This window comes from Saimiri boliviensis, chromosome 1 (assembly GCF_048565385.1).
Source record: "Saimiri boliviensis isolate mSaiBol1 chromosome 1, mSaiBol1.pri, whole genome shotgun sequence".
In the NCBI taxonomy this organism is placed as follows: domain Eukaryota; kingdom Metazoa; phylum Chordata; class Mammalia; order Primates; family Cebidae; genus Saimiri; species Saimiri boliviensis.
In genome coordinates this window covers 121966150-121990641 of record NC_133449.1, presented here as the reverse complement: position 1 = coordinate 121990641, position 24492 = coordinate 121966150, and the positions used below count along the sequence as shown (strand labels likewise).

General features: G+C 48.7%; 1 pseudogene; it reads left to right on the top strand.

The window, feature by feature from the left end:
* The first annotated feature begins 23120 nt into the window (after window positions 1-23120).
* LOC120361857 (U2 spliceosomal RNA) lies at window positions 23121-23263 on the top strand (annotated as a pseudogene).
* Window positions 23264-24492: the final 1229 nt, after the last annotated feature.

Sequence of the window (24492 nt, the reverse complement as noted above, 5' to 3'; positions counted from 1 at the left end):
CACTTGACCTCTCTGAATGCAGTTTCTTGGAATGGAAAATAGCAGTGATATTATCCCTGGCAGGTTTGTAGTGAGTATCTAATGGGATAGTGTCTATAAAAGCATCCTTTATAAACTATAAAATATGATCATAACAGTTCTAAAGCTCATCTTTTTAACATTTCATGTCTCTAAAATTGGAATAAATCTTATTACCCAAGGTGTGACATAATTTAATTGGCAACTTTTCTTTTTCCTTGGTGGCTCATGAAATAATTGTACGTGTCGTGATCAGTGGAATCTCATGAACAGATCTGCTGAAATCATCATTGAAACAGCAGTCACTGTCTTTTCCCCCTCCACTGCCACCCTTGCCTCTGTTTCCAGAGAACAGAAATGGGAGCTTTTATCTGTGTTCCCTCAGAGCCTGACACAGTGTCTGGCACAGGCCAGTTTCAATTAATGCTTTAAACCAAAGCTTAATGTGACTAGCTAAAGGCTTTTGCTGAAAGGGCTTTGGACAAGCCAAATCCAACCCTCTCACCTTTCGATTAATGGCAACTTGGGGCCGAGGTGTGGTCCTTTGTGTGCCTTGTTTTTCTGGCCACCCAACTGGTGTCTGCTCATCTTATTTCTGAGAGTTGCTATGGTCCGGACTTGTTCATTTCTATGCGGTACCCAGAGAACACACCCACTGCCCCCTTGTACTCCCGGCCCCCTCCATCACTCTAAGGCTGACTCAATTAGCATGTCACATCCCTCTGGCCTCAGTGATTGGTCCAGAGATGAGCATATGACCCAATCAGAACCTTTGAGATAATACGATATTTTTGCACAATATAGCAGCCCCTGACTGGGCCCCATGCATAGCCTCTTGGCATTTGCCATTTCCATGCACAGGGGCTGAACTTCCAATTGCCTGTCTTTGGGTTTCTGCTTGAGTACTCTCCCAGATGGCTAGAGCACACTCTGTCCCTGTGTGCCATAGGGGCTGGAAGTCAGGGGGCTAATGCCACCAAGGAGTTGCCAGGGTAGCTAGGGGAGGCAAGTGAGATGCTTAGGGTGCAAAATTTGAGGCATTCTAGTCCAAGTTTGGTGGCAGCCCTCAACCAATGGCTGATGGGAGCTGGTGGATAAATACCCCATTTCTCTGTGAGATGCGTGTTCTACCCTGGCCCTCACAGTTCCCCAGTGGGCTTAGGCTCTGGGTGCTCACAGAGATAACCACCTGGTAACACACCTTGTATTGGCTTCCTTCCCGGTGCTGGCTCTCTTCCCCATTCCCACACCAATACTTCCTGTGATCACTTCCCAAGGAAACCATTTGTCCTAAAATCCTTGACTAAAGGTCTGCTTCTGAGGGAGTCCAACACTGGAGCCCCTGTTATTGTCTGTGGTTGAGGGATGGTGCCACTGTAGAGGCCAGCAGCTGTTGCCAGCTGGAGGGGCAAAGGATGGCGCCAACATGGGGAAGAGCAGAACCGGGAGATGGCAGGTGATATGATTTGATGACGTTCTGCTACAGTGATGAGGCATCACAATTCAGATACTTCACAGACTTCTCTGTGAGCTCTCTCTGTGCACCTGTGTTTTCTCTCCTACAGCCAGCCATCTCTTCTCTTCTCTCCACTTTCTCCAAAAATGGTATTTTCCAGAACTATCCAGAGGTTTCTCTCAGCTTCTGAGCCCCACTCAACAAAATTGGTCTTCTGGGATTCACCATTTAGGAAGTGGTTTGTGTGTGGGTAGGGACTTGTAAAGAAAAAGTAAAAAGGGGTGTATGTTGGTATGATGGGATGTGGGGGTGTGAGTGGTATGTGCGTATTTGTGCTTGGACTTCTTGGCACACATCATAGGTTCATGATTATTGGTACAGCCTTGACTACTGGGAACTCAACTGGGAACCCAAAAGAAGGGACCAGAGGCCTTCTCCCCTCTGTCATCTCTTTCCACCTTTCAGGAACCTTGTATCTCCCCTATCTCTGCTGTTCTCACATCTCTGTTCTTTCTCTTCCTCTCTGCCTCCTTCCTCTGCTTCAACATGGCCCAAGGTAGGCAAAACCCAGCTCCAGCTCAAGCTCTCCACAGAGAATCTGATAGGCTCTGCTCAACTGCCAATAGATGAGTTTTCTTGGGCCAACCCGTATCCTTTGTCCAATCAGCTTTGGACTTGGTGTTGAAGGTGGGGCCCTGGGTAGGACAGCCAGTGAAATATCTTGGACAGCTCCTTCCATCACAGATGGCTGCTCCCAGAGCTGCAGGACTGCATCTGGGAGGCAGGATGATGACAGTGGTGACTGAAGACTTACTTTAAACCAGGTGTGGGATGCACATTGCAGATGTTATGTGCACAGCTCTTAAGCTCAATACTTGTATTACTTTTAATTCACACAGTAAACCCACCATATGGATGAGATTATTATTACTCCCAATGTACAGATATGGAAACTGAGGCATGGCCACTGAGGGCATAAACAGCCCCATATTCTACCCATCAAGTCACCTCCAGGGATAGGCACAACCCACTGGGTTCCCAGGCAGCTACAGGGAGACGAACCAGGTGATGTTAACTTCCCCAGTGCATAGGGTGCCAGGTGGCAGCATGCCAGCCCAGCTCTCCCCTTTTGGCCATCCTTATTCTCCCCCTGGCCTCCCCCTCCTGGCCGCTTGGTACCTTCCTCTGTTTTCCCAGGCAACCCAGCCGCAGCTGGAGGCAGCCCCTGGGAGCCACCAAGCAGCTTTATGATGTGCAGATGGTGTTTCCGCAGAGCCCCTCGCCTTTCATGTCGGTGGCCTCTGGGAGCTGGGCCAGCCCAGATGTCCCTGATCGTGAGAAAGCCTCCCCTGGCAAGGTTGGCACGAGATGCCAGTGACGGGGCCTCTGGCCAGCTCTGGCATGGGTTCTCTTGTGAGGAGCTTGGCTGGATGCTCGTGAGGCGGATGCCTCTGTCATTTGTGTCCAGCCCTGCAGGTTCAAATGGTGCATCTGCAGAGCCAGGAATATCCCTTCTGAGTACAGACAAATAGAGACTTTGCACAGCCAGCTTTTCAAAGGGACCCTACATGAATCTCTTTTTCCCCCATACATGTTGTTTTATCTGACTCTCAAGCTATCTATGGGCACAGACTGCCTCTCCCATCAGAGGAGGTGCCCTCCTGTGAAGGGAAAAATCTCACCCCCACCAGTGATAAACTGGGCCAGGATCAGGAGGCATGTGTGTCTTCCATCAGACTAACAGTTTGCAGTATTAGGGAAAATGGAACTCTGCTCTTTGCTCTCCAAATGGGACTTCTCCAAATCAGGAAAATGCAACTCTGTCATCAAATTGGGAGTTTTCAAGGTTGAGATTGATGAGTCTGTCTCTTTTATCAGGCTGAAAACTGTCCAGGGATTAGGTTGAGGGGGGCTCCTCCATCTGATCAAGGGCTCCCCGAGAGTAGAGATGATGGCTCCTCTTCATCTCTCTCCTCCCAGAGTGCTCAGACAAGGCTCAGAGGACGTCAAGAGCAGAAAAGAGTCCTGCTGACCATCCTAGGGGCAGGGAACTTTTAGCCTGGAATCAGAAGACCTGCCCTTATCCAAACCACCTGGGAAGAGTGGGACCAGTGTGAGCCACAGCACATGCTAGAGATATACAGTAAGGAAGACTAGTTGTGAGGTTTATGGACCCCGGGCAGAGTTTGCTTTATGACCTGCTGTATAACCCAACTTCTGGCTTAGGGCTTGGTTCTTGACAAGAGTTCAATGATGAATGGATGAATGAATGAATGAAGACCTGGTTCCTGTTCTTGAGAAGCTCAACTCTTCTAAGGAAGAAATGAAGCCCACTTCTCTTGGGTGCCTATATGTGCTGGACATAATTTTAGGCTCTTCCACATGTATCATGGAATCTTCTGAAGCAGCCTAGAGGAGGTTGCAATGAGCTGAAATGGCACCATTGCACTCCCGCCTTGGAGATAAGAGCAAGACCTCGTTTTAAAAAAATAACACCACCACCACCAACAAAAAAACAGCCTAGAGAATAAGTTTTATTTTTTCAACTTTACAGATCAGGAAATTGGGGCTTAGAGAGGCAAAGTGACCTGTCCAAGATCTCATAGCTGTTGAATAAGGGAACTGACATTTGCACTGAGGTCTGTTGACTTTCAATGTGTGCTCTTCCTGGAAACATTATTATCATTTCATTTCAGAGCTACCCAAGACAGATGTGGATGAAGTGGTACATGAGCTGGGACTGGCCTGTGAGAAGGGAGCTCAGAAAGGCTTCACAGAAAAAGTAACATTGGAGAAAGGTTTTGAAGGATGAGTAGGAGTTCACCAGACTAAGAGTGGAGGCATGGTTAGAAAAGGAAAGGCAAATTGTCTACCTGAAGGTTCCCTGCACGAGTTGGTGGGAGGCTGCCCCTCCCACATGTGCTCTGTGGCACTGCCTCTCTGTGGAGCTGGACTTCCTTTCCCTCTTTGGGAGGACAAAAGATGAAAGCCTCATCTCATGCAGGCACATCGCTGCCAAGATGCCAGGAAATCTCTGTTGTGGGCCTCCTATCCTGATGGCAGAGCCAGCTGTGCTTCTGGAAGGAAGGAAAGGTGCTTAGGGATCAGCTGTGATGAGAAGTTTCCCCTCTGAGTCCTCTGAAGAAAATAGGGGAGGGAAGGAGGAGCTGGAACACTCGTCTTTAGCTAGCCAGAGAAAGATGGGGTTGAGGAAGTTGTCTCCAAGGACTGTGACGAGATGCCCACTCTCCCTGGCTTAAAAAGCAGCTGGAGACTTACTATATCTCCTGAGGCTGTGAACGGCCTTTAGAAATCTTTTCTGGGCCTGGTGTTTGAGGACAGGCAGATGTTACCTTTTTCTGGGGTGGGTGGGCAGAACAGGTTTTCCATAGATTCTTGGCTTTTGATTGATGGGCAGACTCTGTGAATTCATTATTTTGCTGAAACTGGGTAGAATGAAGTCCAGCTCTTATTGAGCTCATCAGGGTCTGATTAGTATCACAGGTTCAAGGAGGTCAGAAGGAACCAGCAGAGGCCCTCAAGACCTGTGGCTTTTAAATTGTATGCGTGTTTTAATCAGCAGATACTTAAAAACAAAGCCTGGAGATCTTATTCTGAAGCCCAGTGTGTGTAACAGATAAAAGCAGAGCAGCTGTTTGCAGTGAAGTGGGGAGCTTAAAGACCGGGGTGGGGCTCACGCCTCTAGTCCCAACACTTTGGAAGACCGAGGCAGGAGGGCCACTCGAGCCCAGGGGCCACATAGTGAGACTTCATCTTTACAAAAAATTAAAATTCGTCTGGGTATGGTGGCATACACCTGTAGTCCTAGCTACTTGGGAGGCTGAGATGGGAGGATTGCTTGGGCCCAAGAGGTCAACACTAAATTTTGATCGCACCACTGCACTTTAGCCTGGGTGACAGAGCAAGACCTTGTTTCAAAATAAATAAATAAATAAATAAAAAAGAGATGGGGTCTTGCTATGTTGCCCAGGTTGTGTTTTCCAGGCTGTGTTGCCCAGGCTGGTCTCAAACTCCTGGGCTCAAGGGATTCTCCTGCATCGGTCTCCCAAAGTGCTGGAATTACAGGCATGAGCCACTGCGCCCAGCCACTCAGCTTCTTTTGACCCCAGCTCCGTCCCTAGGGGGTATTCATAGAGCCCCAGTTCTCCCCAGCACACCAGTATCTCCGGCCCCCTCCAACCTTTGAGTTTGACCACTGGGACTGAGTCCCCGAGAGGGGAATGCTTTGCTTGCGGTTGTATCTGCAGTGGTTGTGTGGGGTGGTATGCCCCAAAGCCCTGGACAGAACTCAGTGTGGGAGGGTCTGTTCACCTGCAGCGCTGGCTTTGACGCCTCTTCTCCAGGCTTCCGGTCCAGGACCGGGGTGCATTCAGGATCCAAGACTTTGGGCTCCAGGCCCTTCTTTCCAACAGGATGAGAGAAACTCCGCCCATAGGGTTAGTCCTGTCCCTTTTGCAGGGAGGCAAGCTGAGGCCTAGAGAGGGCCAGGTTCCGGGTTATGTTAACTCCGACCTGTTAGCGCAGAACTGGGCCACAGCTGCCCGGGGGTCGGCGCCTCCAAGATCTTTGCTGGCCAAGACTCAGTTGGTTGAGGCAGACCCATCCCTGAGCCCTGGCAAACGGCCATCTGCCCAGGCCTTGCCCAGCTGGGGTCTGTGAGAAGCAGGTTCCGATTCCGAAGCTGCCAGGGTGTTACTAACGGGCTGTCGGTTGCAATCAGGACAGCAGCGTTTCATCTCCCGCCATCCCCTCTTGCTCAGGGCAGCCTCGCACCAGCTTCCTGTCCTGGCTCTGTCTGTCTGTCTGGGTTCAGGGCTCCTCTGGAGCTGGGACCCAGGAGGGGGCTGGAGGGAGGAGGCCTGGCTGGAAACCGCCGCTGAGGCCCGGGCTTTGCATGCAACTGCGGAGCTTCCGGGCGCGGCCCCGCTGTCCATCCCTGGGCCCCCGCCAGGTGAGGCCGGGCCCCGTCTGAGCCTCGGCCTGGAAAGCTCCATCCACTCCAGTCAGGCCCGCCTGAGATTACCTAGGTGTTCTGGTGACTTCTGAGGGCCTCGCATGAAAGATAACGCCCAAATCAACAAATCTGCCATTGTGGCTTTGAAGAGACTGTTTCAATCACTTTATTTTGTCTTTATGTCAGGTTTGCCAGATGGCTTGGGTCTTTCTGAGGTCCTGTACCGAGGGGGCGCAGAGAGAACTGGTGCGGCTTCAAAGCTCCTTTTTAATCTTTAGCAACATCACAGCGGCTGGGAAACTGCCTCGGCTCCCTCAAGTCTCTCCCACAAAAGAGGCGCGGCCGAGGCTCTAATGAAAGCCAGATAAAGGGATGGCTGGAATCAGAAACAGAGGGAAAAGAGCAGTCGTTAGTCTTTCTTGTAGCTGTTTCAAAAGAAATTCTAAGACAAATTATGGCTTTGGGTGTTTTTCTAAAAGGACTGCAGCAGGGAGAGGAGGTGGGGGAGGTGCTTTGACCCCTCAGCACCCTTCCCCTTGCATGAAAGGCAGAGGAGACTGAAAAAAGGCCGAAATACAACAATAAACTTTCTGCGTGTGCGCGTGGGGATGAAAGGCGTGCTGGCATAATTACGGGCGAGGGTGCGCGGGGGCGGGCGGGCGGCTTTACCTTGCCGCCAGCGCTATTAATGATGAGGCTCCCTCTTTTTCTTCTCTGGAAGGGGTGCCTTTGGTTTTCAGGAATGGGGTGGGGCACCGTGCGCCGAGGCTGACATTTGGCGCAGGCGGTGGGGACGCGATGTCCTGCTCGTTGCATGGGGGCCACAGCGCCCTCGTGGCTGCGAAGGCCCTGCCATCGTGAGAAGGAGGCAGATGTACCCCTCGGTCATCCTGCCTCCCTCTCACCCTCCTTTAAGGTCTCAAGATCTGTCTCTTGGGCCCTGGGGAAGGTGGGGGTGTTCTGACCCATAATTTCAGCCCATGCTGTCTTCTAGGGGTCAGTTCTGTCTATGAGGAGTTGAGGGGGGTCCCACCTGTTCTCTTCTGTGGCACATGCTGTCTTAAATCCACACGGTCGGCCAAACGGCAGGCCCTGCCAGCGCTGCTGAGATCTCGTGGTGCGCCAGACTATTCTTACCTCCTATCTCACCTCCAGTGTCTTAGATTCCATGGATGGTTGGTCAGTGATTTGGCAAGACTTTGCGGGCATGGGGCAGCTAAGGTTTGATAGGCAGGCAGGCAGGAGGTGGGGAAGCTGGACAGCATTCGGGGACTTCCAGGGGAGGGGCAGCGTGGATAGCCTGGAGGTCCCTGAGTAGCACCCGTGGAAAGGCACCTCTGGTTCTGAAGGTGAGGGCCTACAGAGCCACAGACCCACTGCATTAGTCCATTTTCATGCTGCTGATAAAGATATATCCAAGGCTGGGTCATTTTTTTAAAGAAAAAGAGGCTTAATGGACTCACAGTTCCACCTGGCTGGGGAGACCTCACAATCATGGCGGAAGGTGAAAAACACATCTTCCATGGCACCAGGCAAGAGAGAGTGAGAGCCAAGCAAAAGGGGAAACCCCTTATAAAACCATCAGATCTCGAGAGGATTATTCACTACCATGAAAACAGAATGGGGGAAACAGCCCCTTTGATTCCGTTATCTCCCATGGGGTTCCTCCCACAACATGTGTGAATTGTGGGAGCTACAATTCAAGGTAAGATTTGGGTGGGGACACAGCCAAACCTTATCAGCCACAGAATGCCAGCCCTGGAAGGGCCCCTCGCTCTATAGATGGCAGATGAGGTCTCAGGAAGGGAGGACTGGTCACAGGGCTGGTTAGGCACACAGTCAGATCTCAAGCCCATGTCCCACTGGAGCAAACAGAAATTCTGAGAGAAGTGGGTCCCATGTGATGGGGATCAGAAGAGCATTGAGCTCCTGCCGGGAGAGATGGACAGGGTCAGGCATGCTCCCTGTGCTGTCCCTCGGACCTCGCACTTCTACTTTGCAGGGCCCAGTGACTGCAGGGTTTGGCATTTGGAGCTTTGGCCAAGAAATCAGGGAGATTTAGGGACTTTCTGAGCATTAGGACCATTTCATGGGGTGAGGTCAAGTGAAAGGCATCATGGGCCTTTCCCTCCCCTCCCCTCCCCTCCCCATAGTAATCATAATGATAATAATATGGGCCTAACCCTGACCCGCATACCCTGCCCCATAGGCATTTGTCCTCCCTCACTCTGCCACTGGAGCCTCTTGCCCTGCTTAGGAGACTTGAGGAAACTGAAGGCATGTATGCCCAAGTTGCCGCCCAACATTTATTTGCCAGTTCTAAAAGTGTCCCCCCCTTGTCTCCTAGCCCTTAGCCCCAGAGAGGAGAGAGAGTTGCATGTGCTGACGGCAAGTTCTGTGGGAGGGCACGAGAGGAGGGGCCCCATCTGTGTGTCTTCACTCCTTTCTACCTTTGATCTCTCTCTCTGTGTCTCTCATGTTCTCTCTCTGTTTGTCTGTCCCCTGGCCTGGGGCTCTGGTTTCTATTCCTGGCACTGGAGCCTCTGTGGCCCCCATGCTCTGATGGCCCATCCCAATGCTGCACCTGTGACTGAGCCAGGAGCTTTGGGGGAGGTGCCAGGTGGAGACCCCCAGGGTGGCTCGCTGGAGGGAAGGGGTGACGAGGTGGCGAGGGCTGGGCTGTTATATCGCTTCTCCTTCCTCGGGGTGGAGGGCAGAGCCTGGCAGAAGCTGCCTGCCAGGTCTCTGGGCTGCTTTCACAAAGGAGAGTTTGGGCAGATGAGGGGCTGTAACCAAGTGGGGAACTGGCTTCCTCCACTCCTCTGCATGTCCAGTTTACACTGGACACTGCCCAGCTCTCCTTGTAGATGGTATTGGGCATTGGGGAGGGCACTGGCTGTGGGACCGGACACCTAGGGTTTGAATCCCGGCTTCTCAACTTTGTAGCCAGGAGACTCGGGGCAAGTGTCTTACTCTGTTTGTACCTCACTTTCTCATCTGTAAAACAGGACTAATAATGTATTTACCTTGGGGAGTTGTCATGAGGAATACATGAGTTAATACATGTAAAGTACTTAGAATGGTGCCTGGAAAACTGTTGCTCAACAGACGTGAGTAATAACAAGAAGAATAACTGCTGTTACTTCAATACGTGCCTTTTCAGCCATCGTTGTCAGCAACCGCTAAGTTGATAATCCACTGTATGGATCAGAGCTCATGTGTGGGTGTTGGGAGGGTACTGGGGTAAATCTCTTTCTTTTTTCTTTCTTTCATTTTCTTTCTTTCTTTCCTTCTTTGCTTTCCTTCCTTTCATCTTTCTTTCTTATGTCTCTCCTTCTCTCCCTTCCTCTTCCCCTTCCCGTTCCTCTTTCCTTCCCCTTCCCTTCCCTTCCCCTTCCCTTCCCCTTTCTTTCTTGTCTTCTGGCAACAGACCCCTCTTTCCTGGGCACTGAATCCGTGTAGTTCTGAGGGTGGGGCTGAGCCTGTCAATCATGTGTGCCACAGGCCTGGCCAGTCGGAGAACTATATTCCTCGGGTCACAGTGATTGGCTCAGGGACAATCATATGACACAAGGCAGCCAGAGTTCTCCCCAGAATTTTGCTGTCCCAGAGTTAGGGAAGACAGCTTTCCATCTTCTGAGATCCTAAGGTCTAAGGGTGTTGTAAGCTGGAGTCACTAAAAGCCACCTTCTCCAGCTCCATGAAGGAAGCTATCAACAGTAGAAGGAAATGAGGCCATCATGTCCAAAAATGCAGAAATAAAACATGGAGAGAGAGAGAGAGAGAGAGAGAGAGAGAGAGAGAGAGAGAGAGAGAGAGAGAATGAGAATAGCTTAAGTCCAGCCATACCTACCCCTCTTGTACTGAGTCAATTACCTTTGCATTTATAGAGATCCGACTTTGGTTTTTTGCAATCAGAAGAGTCCTGATCAATACGGAAGGTGATTTGGTTACCAAGAGTGCCTGCTGTTGTGTTCACATCACCCTTACAGTTTCTTTCATAGATGAACTGCACCATGAGAAGAGGGCTGAGAACCATGTGGTGAAGGGCAGGAGCAGCTGCGTTGGAGGATTGGAGTTGGTGTGGATTCAGCAGAAATGAGCCTTCCTTGGGGTGGCAGCCATCCAGCTGGGCTTGATTTCAGGGACTTGGAGAAGTGGAGGTGGAAGTTGGAGAGCCTTCCAGGCAAAGGGCACAGCATGAGTGAAGGGCTTAGAGGAAAGGAAATGTAAGGTGTATTGAAAGAACAGCAGCTAGTCTTGCTTGGCTGAGTTTTCAGGCAAGTGAGTGATGGAAAGCGGAAGGTGATGAGGCTGGAGAATCATGCTGGATCAGAGCATGGAGGTTTTGAGTTTCAAGTCTTGGATCATGGATTTTAAGGGCTAGACAATAGGGAGCAATTCAAGCGCTTTTTAAAATTTTTTTTTTTTTTTTTTTTTTTTTTTTTTTTTTTTTAGTGGAAGTTGAAGGATTCAGAGCTGTGTAGTAGATTGTTAAAATGGGAGGTGAGCCTGGGCACAGTGGCTCATGCCTGTAGTCCCAGCACTGTCAAAGGCCGAGGCAGGAATATCGCTTGAGGTCAGGAGTTTGTAAACAACTTGAGCAACATAGCTAGACCTCATCTCTACAAAAGAAAAATTAAAAAGTCTAGTTGGTGTGATGACACGTGCCTATAGTCCCAGATACTCAGGAGGCTGAGGTGGGAGAATTGCTTGAGCCCAGGACTCCAAGGCTACAGTGAGCCATGATCGTGCCACTGTACTCCAGCCTGGGTGACAGAGTGGAATCTTGTCTCCAAAGGAAAAAAAAAAGATGGGGAGGTGAAAATCAGAGAGTTGGTTGGTTACAGGACCAAGTGGGGAAACAATGACAGTCTAGACTTGGGACATGGATCGTGGCTGGGATGGAGGCAGATATCATGGAAATTCATTGGTTTACGTTAATCACCTACTCTCTTCTTCTGGTAAGAGCCTCCCTATTTCCCTTGGGGAAACCATCCTTCTCCCCAACTCAATCCATGTGGTCTGAGTGGAACTGACCCCACATCTGGACGTAGGGTAGGGCCTGTGAGCCTAGCCTAAGCTCCCCTGAGCATCCATCCCTTGACCACAGTGGTTGGTTTAAGGATGGCCATGTGTTTCAGTGTGGGCCAATGAGATTCAGGTCTAGTATTTCTGTCAGATGAGTTAGGAAAAGGAAATTCAATTTTCCAGAGGACTTGTGGCTGGCAGGAAGTGAATCTGGACCTTCCAGGGCCCAACATGGCAGAATGAAGTCACATGGGCAAAAACAGAGTGAGAGAGATGGAGAAGTGAGACCAAGTCCTGAGGCCACAATTGGAGCCCCTGAATCAGACACATCCTGGTCATTTCAGGGACCTGGGACCATGAAATTGAGTTTTCTACAACCTGCACACAGGAGTCCTGAGAGTATGCGGTGGCAGCAACGAGCAACTGCCTAGCTCTGTGTGTGCCTGCGTGCTCTCAGAGGAAAGGGAGGAGCAAAAGAGGAAGCAGGGGGCAGGGCCTGAGTACGTGAGAGGTCGGTGATACAGCCTGCATGGACTGGGCTTATGGGTACGTGAGAGGTCGGTGATACAACTTGCATGGACTGGGCTTATGGGAGAAGAAGCCATTTTTGTGGGGAAGTACAGAATCTGAATCCGAAATATTGGCATGAACCAAAGGTGACTGGCCACTTCTCCACCGTCAGGAGGAATAAGCACATTCCAATACATTCTGTTGGGGACTTGGCCGACTAGCAGAAACCATCTTGGGCCAGAGTTGGCTTCACTCAGTGGATCCTAGGCATAGAGCAGGACCAAATGCTGGCTCTGAGGCCCATGGTTTACTGACTGTATTAGTCAGGGTTCCTAGAGGGACAGAACTAATAGGATAGATGTATATATGAAAGGGAGTTTATTAAGGAATATTGACTCACATAATCACAAGGTGAAGTCCTGCAATAGGCCATCTGCAAGCTGAGGAGCAAGGAAGCCAGTCCGATTCCAAAACCTCAAAAGTAGGGAAGCTGACAGTGCAGCCTTCAGTCTGTGGCCAAAGGCCGGAGAGCCCCTGGAAAACCACGCGTTGGTCCAAGAGTCCAAAATCTGAAGAACTTGGAGTGTGATATTTGAAAACAGGAAGCGGCCAGCATGGGAGAAAGATGGAGGCCAGAAGACTTAGCCAGTCTAGTCTTTCCACATCGGTCTGCTTGATTTTATTCTGGCCACACTGGCAGCTGATTAGATGGTGCCCACCCAGATTGAGGGTGGGTCTGCCTCTCCCAATCCACGGACTGAAATGCTAATCTCCTTTGGCAACATCTCCACAGACACACCCAGTATCCTTCAATCTGATCAAGTTGACACTTAGTGTTAACCATCACCCCGACTACTCATCAACCAGCATTGTAGCAGTGTTCAGCAATGTTTTTCTTTCTGCTCTACGCAGAGTTCCCTGGGAAGTTACATGAACTAGAAACTTTGTTCCTCATAGTTGACTGGCAAAGTGAGTTGAGGATTGAGCAGGCCGAGGAGCAGAGTTTACACTCTGGCTCTGCTATGCTCTGTCTCGGTGCTCTTGGGCAAATTACTTAGCTGCTTGAAAGATGAATCAGAGATTGCCAGGTGACGATGATTCAGAGTGCATTCAGGCAGGAGGACTGGCTAGTGGCTAAGGGAAGAGCCGCCCCACGGGTGGTGGGTGAGTCATGGACTCTGGTGTCAGTTAGATCTGGGTTCTCATATTGGTTCAAGCGCATGACCTGAAAACAAGTCCTTCAGCCTCTCTGCCTTAGTTTGCTCACCTAAAAAGTTGACCCAGTGATCTTTCTCTTGTAAGGTTGATATGAAGATTGCTGGAGTAACTTTCCTATTAAGTGCCTTACATACATTTGATGTTGCATAAATGATTGCTTTGGACCAGGCATGGTGGCTCATGCCTGTAATCTCAGCACTTTGGGATATCACTTACGGCGGGAAGTTCGAGACCAGACCTTTTAGTGAGACCCCATCTCAATTAAAAATTTTTTTTTAAATGATTGTTTTGACACTATTATTATTTTTTAGTAATTTATTCTGACTCCTCAAGGCACAGAGACAATGGAGAAACATGGAGTTGTGTGTATTCATCTGTCTTTTTTCAGTGGTACATAACAGAAACCCAAATCAAACTGGCTTTAGAAGAAACAAAAGGAAGTGGTTGACTCACATAAGAGCAAAGTAGAGAGATATTAATGGATCGCAGGCATAGCTAGATATAGGGGCTTAAATAATATCACCAGCATGCTGCCTATCCCTCCATCATTTGGCTCTGTTTTCTGTGGCACAGGCTCCTTTCAAGGGTGTGCTGGAACCAATTGTAAAACACTCAGAATTTTGAGCACCAGTTGTTCATCACTGGCAGCGTGAAACTGGCCATGGTTGGAGTATTTGTATCATGGAAATTGGCAAATGCCATAAATAAGGGTTTTTTTTTTTTTTTTTTTTTTTTTTGGCTGGGGTCGGTGGGTCGGGGAGTGGGAGGAGAGCTTGTTTACCAACACACTACGGCTCCATTCTCCAGAAGTCTCTTCCCCTGCCATGGGAAGAAGGCAGCCCACAGCCATGGGTTAACATCCCACCACCTATGCTACCACAGTGGAAAGTGAGTATTTTTTTCCCGGAAGTTCCAGTAAATGTCCCAGAGTTGCGTCTCATGGGTCTGGCTTGGATCTCATGCCCATTCGTGACATAGCAACGGAGGCCAGGGTGTGGAGTATACTGACTGGCTTGTGTCCCCTCTGGAGCTGCGAGATGGGGTCAGCTCCACCTGAACTGTGTGGAGTGAGAGTGGGTATAGACGGTTCCCTTTACTGTAGCAAACAACCACGGACCCTGGTGGCACACAAGACAGGAAGTGCTTATTGCTCACACATCTGCAGGTTGGCTGGAGGCTCTGCTCCAGGCTGGGCTTGTCTGGGGGTCGTTAGTGGGGACAGCTCTGCTCTTCTCTCTCCTTCTCCTTCTGGGACCAGCTGATCAACCTGGAATGTTCACCTTATGGTGACAGTAGAGTCATCAGACAGTAAGGAGGAACAGTGATGTCCTCCCAAGGCCTAGGGATAGACTGAGCACACTGTTACTTCTGCCTCGTTCCACTGACCAGAGCAAGTTACCAGACTGAGCCTGGGACATAAACTTTGCTGCTGCTGCTTCTTCTTCTTCTTCTTCTTCTTCTTCTTCTTCTTCTTCTTCTTCTTCTTCTTCTTCTTCTTCTCCTTCTCCTTCTCCTTCTCCTTCTCCTTCTCCTTCTCCTTCTCCTTCTCCTTCTCCTTCTCCTTCTCCTTCTCCTTCTCCTTCTCCTTCTCCTTCTCCTCCTTCTTCTTCTTCTTCTTCTTCTTCTTCTTCTTCTTCTTCTTCTTCTTCTTCCTTCTTCTTCTTCTTCTTTCTTCTTCTTCTTTTTTTAGCTGGAGTCTCACTCTCTCTGCCAGGCTACAGTGCAGTGGTTCGATCTCGGCTCACTGTAACCTCTGCCTCCTAGGTTCAAGTGGTTCTCCTGCCTCAGCTTCCCCAGTAATTGGGATTACAGGGGCCCACCACTATGCCCAGCTAATATATTTTTTCTTTTTAGTAGAAACAGGATTTCGCCATGTTGGCCAGACTGGTCTTGAACTCCTGACCTCAAATGATCTGCCTTGCCCTGGCTTCCCAAATGGCTGGGGTTATAGGCGTGAGCCGCTGCGCCCAGCCAAACTTTGCTGCTTTTGTAAGATGAACTGTAAGGTCAGATGGTGGAGGGAATAGATGGGGAGAGGAGAGAAAAATTGGGAGTGCTGCAACTTACCACCTTCCTTAAGGAAGATCAGGGCACTGCCAAAGGTAGGGAAGGCTGGAGGCTAGCGGGGTGTAAGCCACAGATGTCCCCTGAGGGTGCTAGGAAGGGTGGGGGGACTCTGATGTGGCTGTGGCCGGAGTGTGGGAGGGATGAAGGTAAGAGGGGAGGTCAATGGGAGTGTGAGGTGCAGTCACCCAGCCCATGAGGGTGCTGTCCCCCTCCACGCTCAGAGGAGCTGTCTTAACTTACTTTCTAGATGTAGAGGCGTTTCTCTGGAATATTTTCAGATTTGTCAATTCCCTGGTCTTCTGTCTAGCCTTTGTAGGGTAGGAATGAGAGTCATATTATATTTATTTTATTTCTTGCTTTTTCTCAGGTCCTCTGATGTTTTCTTCTTGGAGCTGGGCTTTACAGAAATAAATTTCTACAGAGTCTGGAGCAAATGCTCTTTTTTTTAAAAAAAAGAAAAAAATAGCTGAAATCTAGATTCCTCTGTGGAAAACCCACTCACTTTGGTGGTGTGCTGCACAGAGCAAACTCAGGGTGTCCTGCCCAGGTGACTTTGCTACTCCCAGGTCCTGCCTCTGGCTTCTTACTGCAGAGAACTGCAGCCACCTGAGGTCACTCTCGGGAACAAGAGGGTGACCAACCGCACATAGGACAGGCCCATAGTACTGAGAGCAGGGCACCCTTTTGGATGCCCTCAGGGAAGGGTGGGCCCATGCTTCATCTTGATCACCCCTCAGGTGGGTTACCTCTCAGGCATGACCCAGAGGCCCGTTGGGATTTAACCCGTTTAGTGAACAGCGGTAAACTACCCCTTCCCCTGGCCTGTGTTACCTCCCTTCCCCTTCCATCTCCTTCCCCACTCCTCTGCTGGCACCTCCTAGGACCACTTCCCAAACCCGCTGCTTGCACTCACATGCTTGTGTTAGGGCCTGCTTCTGGGGAACCCAACCTGGGACATGGAGTGTCAGGCCTCCTTGGCTTCTGAGTGAGATTAATCTGACCGGGTTGAAGCCACATCTGGTGGTGCTTGTTGTTTTCCCCCAGGGCTTGGCACAGCATGAGGGACTCATCAGGGTTCCAACATCTGGTGGACGAATCAAAGGACGTGAACGTTTAAATATAAGGAAGCGGGGCTGGAAGCTGCCGGGGAGACAAGGATGGCTGGGTCTGCAGGTGCCGTGTCCTCCCAGGTCCACACATCCCGCCTCCTCTCTCCTGAGCCCCCCGACCTGCGCATTTAACCAGATGTCTTCGCTTGAGTCCTCAAGCTCAATACAACTTGTCATCCCTCCCCACCCCTTCCATAGGCAACCTGCCTCCTCTCCTGCGTGGCTGGTCTCAGGCAATGAAGGTAGGCATGGGCTTCGACTCTGCTTGCCCTCAGCCACGCAGCTCTTGTTTCATCTCGGTGAGCATCTTTCTCGGAGCTCTCCACCGTGTCCACCTCCCCAGCACCTCTCTGGCCTCTGCCAGCCTCATCGCTCACCTCCAGTCTTGCCTCTCTCCAGTCCCTCCTGCAGCCCCCAAGTGAACGTTCTGAAGTGGCCTTGACCATGTAGCTTGCTGCTGAAAAACCTCGGCTGTGGCTCCCCACTGCTGTCCATAGGAAATCCAAACTCCTTGTGGTGGCCTAGCAAGGCCCTGCAGGAACTGCTCCCTGCCAAACCTCCAGCCTGCACGAGATCTGTCCTCCTTAACACCCTCCCCACGCCTGCAGAGCCCAGCTGCTTTCAGTCCCTAGAACCTACACTCTGTCACCTCTAGGCCTCCGTGCATGCTGTTCTCTCTGTCCCAATACTCTTCCCTCCCCTACTTCCCAGGACAGCATCTCCATGGAGCAGATGCTTTTGAATCCCCTGTCTGGGTTACAAAAGCCTGCTTGTAACCTTGTGCTTTCCCTGTGGTGACTCGGATGCCCCTGAATTATGATCTGTTGTTTAAACCCATGTCTCTCCTGTGAAAAACAAGCTCTCCTAGAGCCAGGCTGATTTGTTCGCAGTTGTACCCCTGGCATTCAGCACTGTACCTGAAATGCAATTGCATAGTAAATGCCTGGTGGGTGAATTAGGGAGTAAAAGGGAGGCTGCTCCCTTTCTAGGGAGGAGCGGATCAGGAGACCTGGGCTGCTATCTAGCTCTCCCAGATGAGATGAGGTGAAGCTGTGGCTTAGATGCATTTGTGGTCCCACGACATCATATTGAGGTCCGTAATGGGAAGACAGGGGAGAGAGACATGGCAAGGAGGAGGGAGGGAGGATGGAGAAGAAAGGAAGCCCTAATCTGTGGCCCAGAAGAAATGAACATCTCCAACTTTCCCACATCTCTCATCTAAGTAGGTCACACGGAAGAACTCAGAGTCCCTGTCAAAGTTTCAGGCAAAAACAATAACTTGGTTTTGACCTTGCTCTCTTCAAAAAGCAAGTTGCTGCTGAGCTGCAACATCAAAAAGAATAAATAATTGTTTTTCTTTTTTGTTGTTATGATATGGATCATCTGAGCGGTTAGTGGTAAGCAAGCCACTTTGATTCCACTCTGGCTCCCCAGCGCTCCAGCCTCTCTTTATGTCAGCAGGCTCCTGTTTCCACCCCAGGATAGCAGAATCCCTTGATTAAATTCATATTTGTTTTAATCTTTCCCTGTGTCTGATCTCAAGCTCAAAGATGGTCAGGAAGAAAAGCCGGCTGCCCCGCTGCGGCCACGGGGAGGGCCCGTGTCAGGCCCCACGCTGATTGTTCTGTCCGGTGTGATAAGGCAGCCAGCCTGCGGTGCCCTGGCATGCCCGCTGCCGTGCCAGCCCCAGTCCGCACACCACCAGCGGCTGCTGGACAGCCCACAGAGCCGCTGGGCTGCAGGAGAGTGTGAGGAGGCCCGGCGATGAGATGAGGGAGCCGGCTGCGCTGGCCACAGCCTCCCGTGCTGGCCTGGACAAGCTGGAATTCTCTCGAACATTTTTAAAGCGGAGAAAATGATGAATCTTAAGTGGAATGAAGTTTATCACTCTGCTTAGTTCAGAGTGGGTCCCTATCATTCGCCTGTGATTTACACGCACCCCCCATTTCCCCTTCACTCTCCTAGCACGGAGGCAGCTGTCCAATGTGTTTGGTAAATGTTCTTAAATACATAGTGCTGCTTTATATGTGGGTGTGTGTTTCTTTTCTTCACTGTGGCAAAATGCACGTAACTTTTTTTGTTCTTTTTTCAGGCCGAGTCTCACTCTGTGGCCCAGGCTGGAGTGCAGTGATGTGATCATAGCTCACCGTAACCTTGAACTCCTGGGCTCAAGTGATGCTCCTACTTCAGCCTCCCAAGTAGCTGGGACAACGGGTGCATGGCACCATGGCTGGCTAATTAAAAATATTTGGGGGGGCTGGGCACGGTGGCTCAAACCTATAATCCCAGCACTTTGGGAGGCTGAGGCGGGTAGATCACGAGGTCAAGAGATCCAGACCATCCTGGCCAACATGGGGAAACCCCATCTCTACTAAAAATACAAAAAAAACCACTTAGCTGGGTGTGGTGGTGTGTGCCTGTAGTCCCACTTACCTGGGAGGCTGAGGCAGGAGAACTGCTTGAACCTGGGAGGTGGAGGTTGCAGTGAGCTGAGATCGCGCCACTGCACTCCAGCCTGGCGCCTGGCGACAGAGTGACACTCTGTCTCAAAAATACATTTTTTTATTTTTGTAGAGATGGACTCTTACTATGTTGTCCAAGTTGGTCTTGAGCTCCTGGTCTCAAGCAATCCTCAAGAGTGCTTTTAGTGTGCAGATAGCTGTTAAATTTGGGAGGCCTCTGCCTCCCAAAGTGCTGGGTTATAGGCGTGAACTACTGCACCAAACCTTTTCAATGAGTGTGTTTTTACTTTACAGAAAGGTATTGTGTTGTGTACACCAAAAGAATCAAGAGCACAGGTTCTGGGCCCCACTGACCCAGTTCAAAACTCCAGCTCTGCCACTTGTTGGCAGTTATGTAGACTTGGTGCCTCAGTTTCTCCACCTGTCATGTAGGATGGTAATTGTTCCCACTTCAAAGAGTTGGCCAAAGGATTAAGTGAGTTAATACTTAAAAAGCATCCACCAAAACCTAAAATGCAATTAAAAAAGAAAAAAGCCTCCAGAACATTACCTGGCAAAAGGTAAATACTCAGAAAAAAAATAGCTATGTTTATTATTCTATTTCTCCCTTTTTTCTCTTACTCAGCTCAGTGTTTTTATTTTAATTTTTAATTTTCAATTTTTTAACTTTTTATTTTGAGATAGAGACTTGCTCTGTTGCCCAGGCTGGAGACCAGTGGTGCAATCACAGCTCACTGCAGCTTGGACTCCCTGGCTCAAGCAATTCTCCCCGTATCAGCCTCCCAAATAGCTGGGACTGTAGGCACTTACCATTACTCCCACATCATTTTTGTTTTTTTTGTAGAGACAGAGTTCACTATGTTGCCCAGGCTGCTTTCAAACTCCTGGCCTCAAGCTATCCTCCCCTCTTGGCCTCCCGAAGTATTGGGATCACAGGCATGAGCCATACCTCCCGGCCAGCCCAGTGTTTTTGAGAACCACCCATGTTGTTGTATATATGTCTAATTCCTTGCTTTTAACTGCATTCTGTAGGATGTGTTGCCTGCATTTTACTTATTGATTCTCCAGAGATGACATCTAATTGACAGTGCATCAGTGGGCATCCCTTGCAGACCAGTGAGAGAATTTCTGCTCCCAGGAATGGCATCACTGGCTTAGGGATTGGCAAACCTTCTGTAAGGAGTGAGATGGTAAGTATTTTCGGTGCCATGGGCTATACAGTTTCTGCTACAACGTTTCAACTCTGCTGTTATTGCCCTAAGGCAGCCATAGACCTTATGTAAATGAATATGTGTGGCTATGTTCAAATAAAACTTTGTTATTTATTTTAGTAGTAGTAGTATTATTTTTGAGACAGAGTCTTGCTCTATTGCCCACATTGGAGTGCAGTGCTGCAATCTCAGCTCACTGCAACCTCCACCTCCTGGGTTCAAATATTTCTCATGCTTCAGTCTCCCAACTAGCTGGGACTACAGGTGCATAATTTGTCCAAGGCCACCAAGAAAGAGTATGATGACTTTTTGCAGAGTAAACATCTACATGAAATCAGCACCCAAATCACGAATAGGACTTCTTTACTTCTGTATGCAAGTTCACAGAAAAAAAATTAGAACTTCATCTGCACTCCAGAAACTCCTTTCATATCCCCTCCCAGATATCCCCACCCTCCCAAGGGCATCCACTCTCCTGGCTTCTAACAGCACAAATTAATTTTGCCTGTTTGTGAACTTGAATTTTATATAACTGGAATCATCAGCACGTACTCTTTTGTGTTGGGTTTCTTTTGCTCAACACCTTGTGACATTCACTCATGTTGATGATTGGGTGTAGATTTTGTTTGCTTATTCTCACTGCCGAAGAAGTATTTCATGACACAACACCATTTATCATTCTTTTTTTTTTTTTTTTAAGAGAGTCTTGCACTGTTCCCCAGGTTGGACTGCAGTGGCGCGATCTCGGCTTACTGCAACCTCTGCCTCCCAGGTTCAAGGGGGTCGCATACCTCAGCTGCCCAAGTAGCTAGGGTTACAGGCCTGCACCACCACATGCAGCTAATTTTTTTTTTCATATTTTTAGTAGAGATGGGGTTTCACTCTGTTGGCAAGGATGATGTCGAACTCCTGACCTCAAGCAATCTGTCCTCTATGACCTCCCAAAGTGCCAGGATTACAGTTATGAGCTATTACACCCAGCTGCCATTTATCATTCTACTCTTGCTGGGCACCTGGGTAGTTTCCAGCTTTTGCACATTATACATAATGTGCTATGAACACTCTTCTGCGTGTCTTTTGGTGACCACATGCATGTATTTCTATTAGATATACCTAGGAGCAGAATAGTTAGATTCCTGAGGAGCAAATGTTTAATGCTAGTTAAATACCACCAAGCAAGTGACGTTCCCATCCCAGTGCCTGAGAGTTCCATTTGCTCTGGGTCCAATATTGCATTAGTGCTTACAACCAGCCGTTGGGTTTTTAGGGATTCTGCATGTCCTTAGGCTTCACCAGCCCATGGGCTCAAATGAGGTCACCCTGACATGTCTAGTGAGCTTTCCCTGATTGGACAGCTCTACCCTCTCCTCTTTTCCTCCATGGAGCAATAGACACTAAAACAGTGCATTAGTCAATCGCTATGACAACACTCATTGAGTACTTGCTATGTGCACGGTGCAAGTTCTATCTAAGAATTAACTGATTTAATCCTTACAACAACACCTTGCGGAAGGTGCACTTATTCTCATGCCATTTTACAGACAAGGAAACCGAGACACAGAGGACAGAAGTAACTTGTTCAAGTGCCAATAGGAAACCCCAAGGAAGTCTGGCTTCAGAGCCACTCGCTTTAGCTCTGATGGAAACTGACTTATAGCTCAGTCTTCAAATGCCTCAGCCTCTGGTCCACCAGTTCTTCCTCCTGGGACTCTTCAGGAAAGCCCTACTCTCATGGTTCTGTGCAGGTAGCTGTTCTCAGTGTGTCGTTGCCTCCTGACTGCTATCTGGTGCTGGCCTGGGCCACCCTCCACTGACATTCCTTGAGCTGCCATAATGCAAGTAGCTGCCATTGTTTCATAGGGAATGGGTAAAGGAATGGGCCCAACTGTGTCAGAGGGATCCCACCACGGGTGGAGGGGTGAGGGGCAGTCGGGGGTGGGGGGCTGGGTGGCATCTCTTGTCGCCATGGTAACTGACGTGGAGGGGCTTGACTAGGAGAGCCAGCAGAGCAAGAACCATCACTCCTCTCTCTCACCTTCAGACTCACCTGCCGGTAGCCAAGTCTGGCTCACAATATCAGACGTTTCTGTCTTTTAGGAGGATTTAGATTTTAGCCATCCTAGTTTGGTCTGGGCTCTGGTTTCATAAAATAGAATCTGGCAATGGTAAACTTCAGCATACGGGGAATGGATCAGAAGAGTTTGAAGTAGCCTAGCAGAAGGTTGGCATCTTCTGAAGGGGGATGAAGCCAAGACTCTTCTGAGATTCAATAAGGTATGTTCCTTTAAAATAGGAAAGGCATTTGGATTCTGGAAAGAGAGGAGGGAGAAACAGAAAGATCACACTCCCTCAGCTTAGGATTTGGCATCTACCACAACCCCCTCAGCCTGTTAAATAGGTGGAATATGCCCGAATCCAGATTCTGGCCTTCTTCTTGTAAAAAGCCACAACCGTGTGTCAATTAGCTGGTACTGATTGGACTGGGAAGGTCATCACAGGCCCACTCCAGGCACAGCAAGGTATGCTTAATAAGTTGGAATCTTGAGTTATTTTTTCATGATAGTGGCTTTGCTGCCTGAAACAAATAGCCAAATGAAGGGATCAGTGGTTTTCCAGCAATGATTTGTCCAAGTGAAGTCATGGTACTGTCCAACGTTGAGAGACATCCGCAGGATGAGAGCTACAGAGGGTGAGAGCCTCCGGCAAATGGAATGCTGAACTTGAGATGTGATTTAAGCAACTATTTCTCACCTCTTTACTCCACATTCCAATCTTAGGATAACATTTAAAATCTTAATGTTGTTTTCAGGAATAGCCAATAAAATAAATTGGCTCTGCTTTTGTCACTGTTGGAAGTTTTGTTTTTCTTTATGAAAACTCCTTAAATACAAAGCAAATATGTAATAAAAATGTGAGAAGCATAGCTAAATATATAAAGTAAGAAGTATTGGGTTTAAATGAATTTATAATTTAGAAACCCAGAAACAACTTAGATGGTAGGTAGTAGACTTGGCAGATTGCAATTTTGTTTATCCTTGGAATAAGTTTCAGAAATTAAAAAAAATTGCTTCTCGGCCTTTTGGCTAAGATCAAGTGCAGATTTTTTTTTTAAAAATTACCATTGGGTACAACCAAAGGTATCAATGAACATGTTCATTTTGGCCATATGCACTTTGGGGCATTTCACGTAGCACCAGAGACAAAGTCTAAAATTCATGAGAACATCGCGAAGCCTTTGGGGCAGCTAAGATTGCCTGAAAATTATTTTGAAATTAAAAATTGTACTTGTTAAGTGCAAATTAAAATATGCACTTGTTAAGTGCATATTTTTGAGACAGTGTCTCATTCTGTCACCCATGCTGTGCAATGATGTGAACGTGGCTCACTGCAGCTTGACCTTCCGGGTTCAAGCGATTCTCTTGCCTCCCCCTCCCTCATACCTGGGACCACAGGCACGCATTACCATGCCTGACCAATCAAATTTTTTTTTTTTTTTTTTTTTTAGAGGCGGACTCTTACCATCTTGCCCAGGCCAAATGCATTTTTAAAAAGCAAGTTGTATAAAAACAGAGTTCACAGAAACCAAAAGTATCCCCAAATCCTGAAAATTGGCTAAAATAAAATAAACTGTCGCCAACTATTCAATGGTGAAAAAAATTGGTTTACGAGGTATTAAACAAAAAGGAAGGAAAAACCAGTGACTAATTCTGACCAGTTTGCTGCTTTGACTGTTACTCCATCTGCCAATTCACCTGAAGCTTTAGATATTTATGGAACAGTTGAAGAATGCTGGCTGGTCTTGGGTGGACCCAATGTCACACACATCCCCTGTCCCTCAACAATGTCGGGTCTGCCCACTCACCCACCCACTGCTGGTGTCCAACTTCTGGTTCTGGATTTTCTGTAAAGTGAATATCTTTGAACATTCATCCTGCTTTTGCTCAAGGAAGTGCATTTCAGTGTGGCCAAATAGCCCCAGTTGAAGAGGGAAAGTTCGTCTTTAAAGAGCAATGCCAGCTAATAAAGGAAGAAACCAATCAGAAAATGACCAGTTTGCAACTATCACTGAACTAATTGGCTGGGGTCAGGATCATCAATGGATGTTGAAAGCATTAGGTGAAAAGTTGATAAGGAACTGGATTTTTGCACAATGTCAGGGAACCATCCCTACGGTCTACTTGCAAAGGGAAATACGTCAACGTATATTGGCAAGAGCTAACGGTTGCCACCTTCTCCAGAAACCAAATCAAGTGTGGCATCAATTAATAGTAGAAACTATTGTTCCAGGCCGCCTGATGGGATGCCATCGTGAAGCACATAGCCTCACCTTTGAAGTTTTCTTGCCAAGAATGTTGGATGTTTTTCTCACCATCCATTTAGTCCTAATTCTGGTTTATAAAAAACACGGAAGACAGAGGGACAAATTAAATGATAC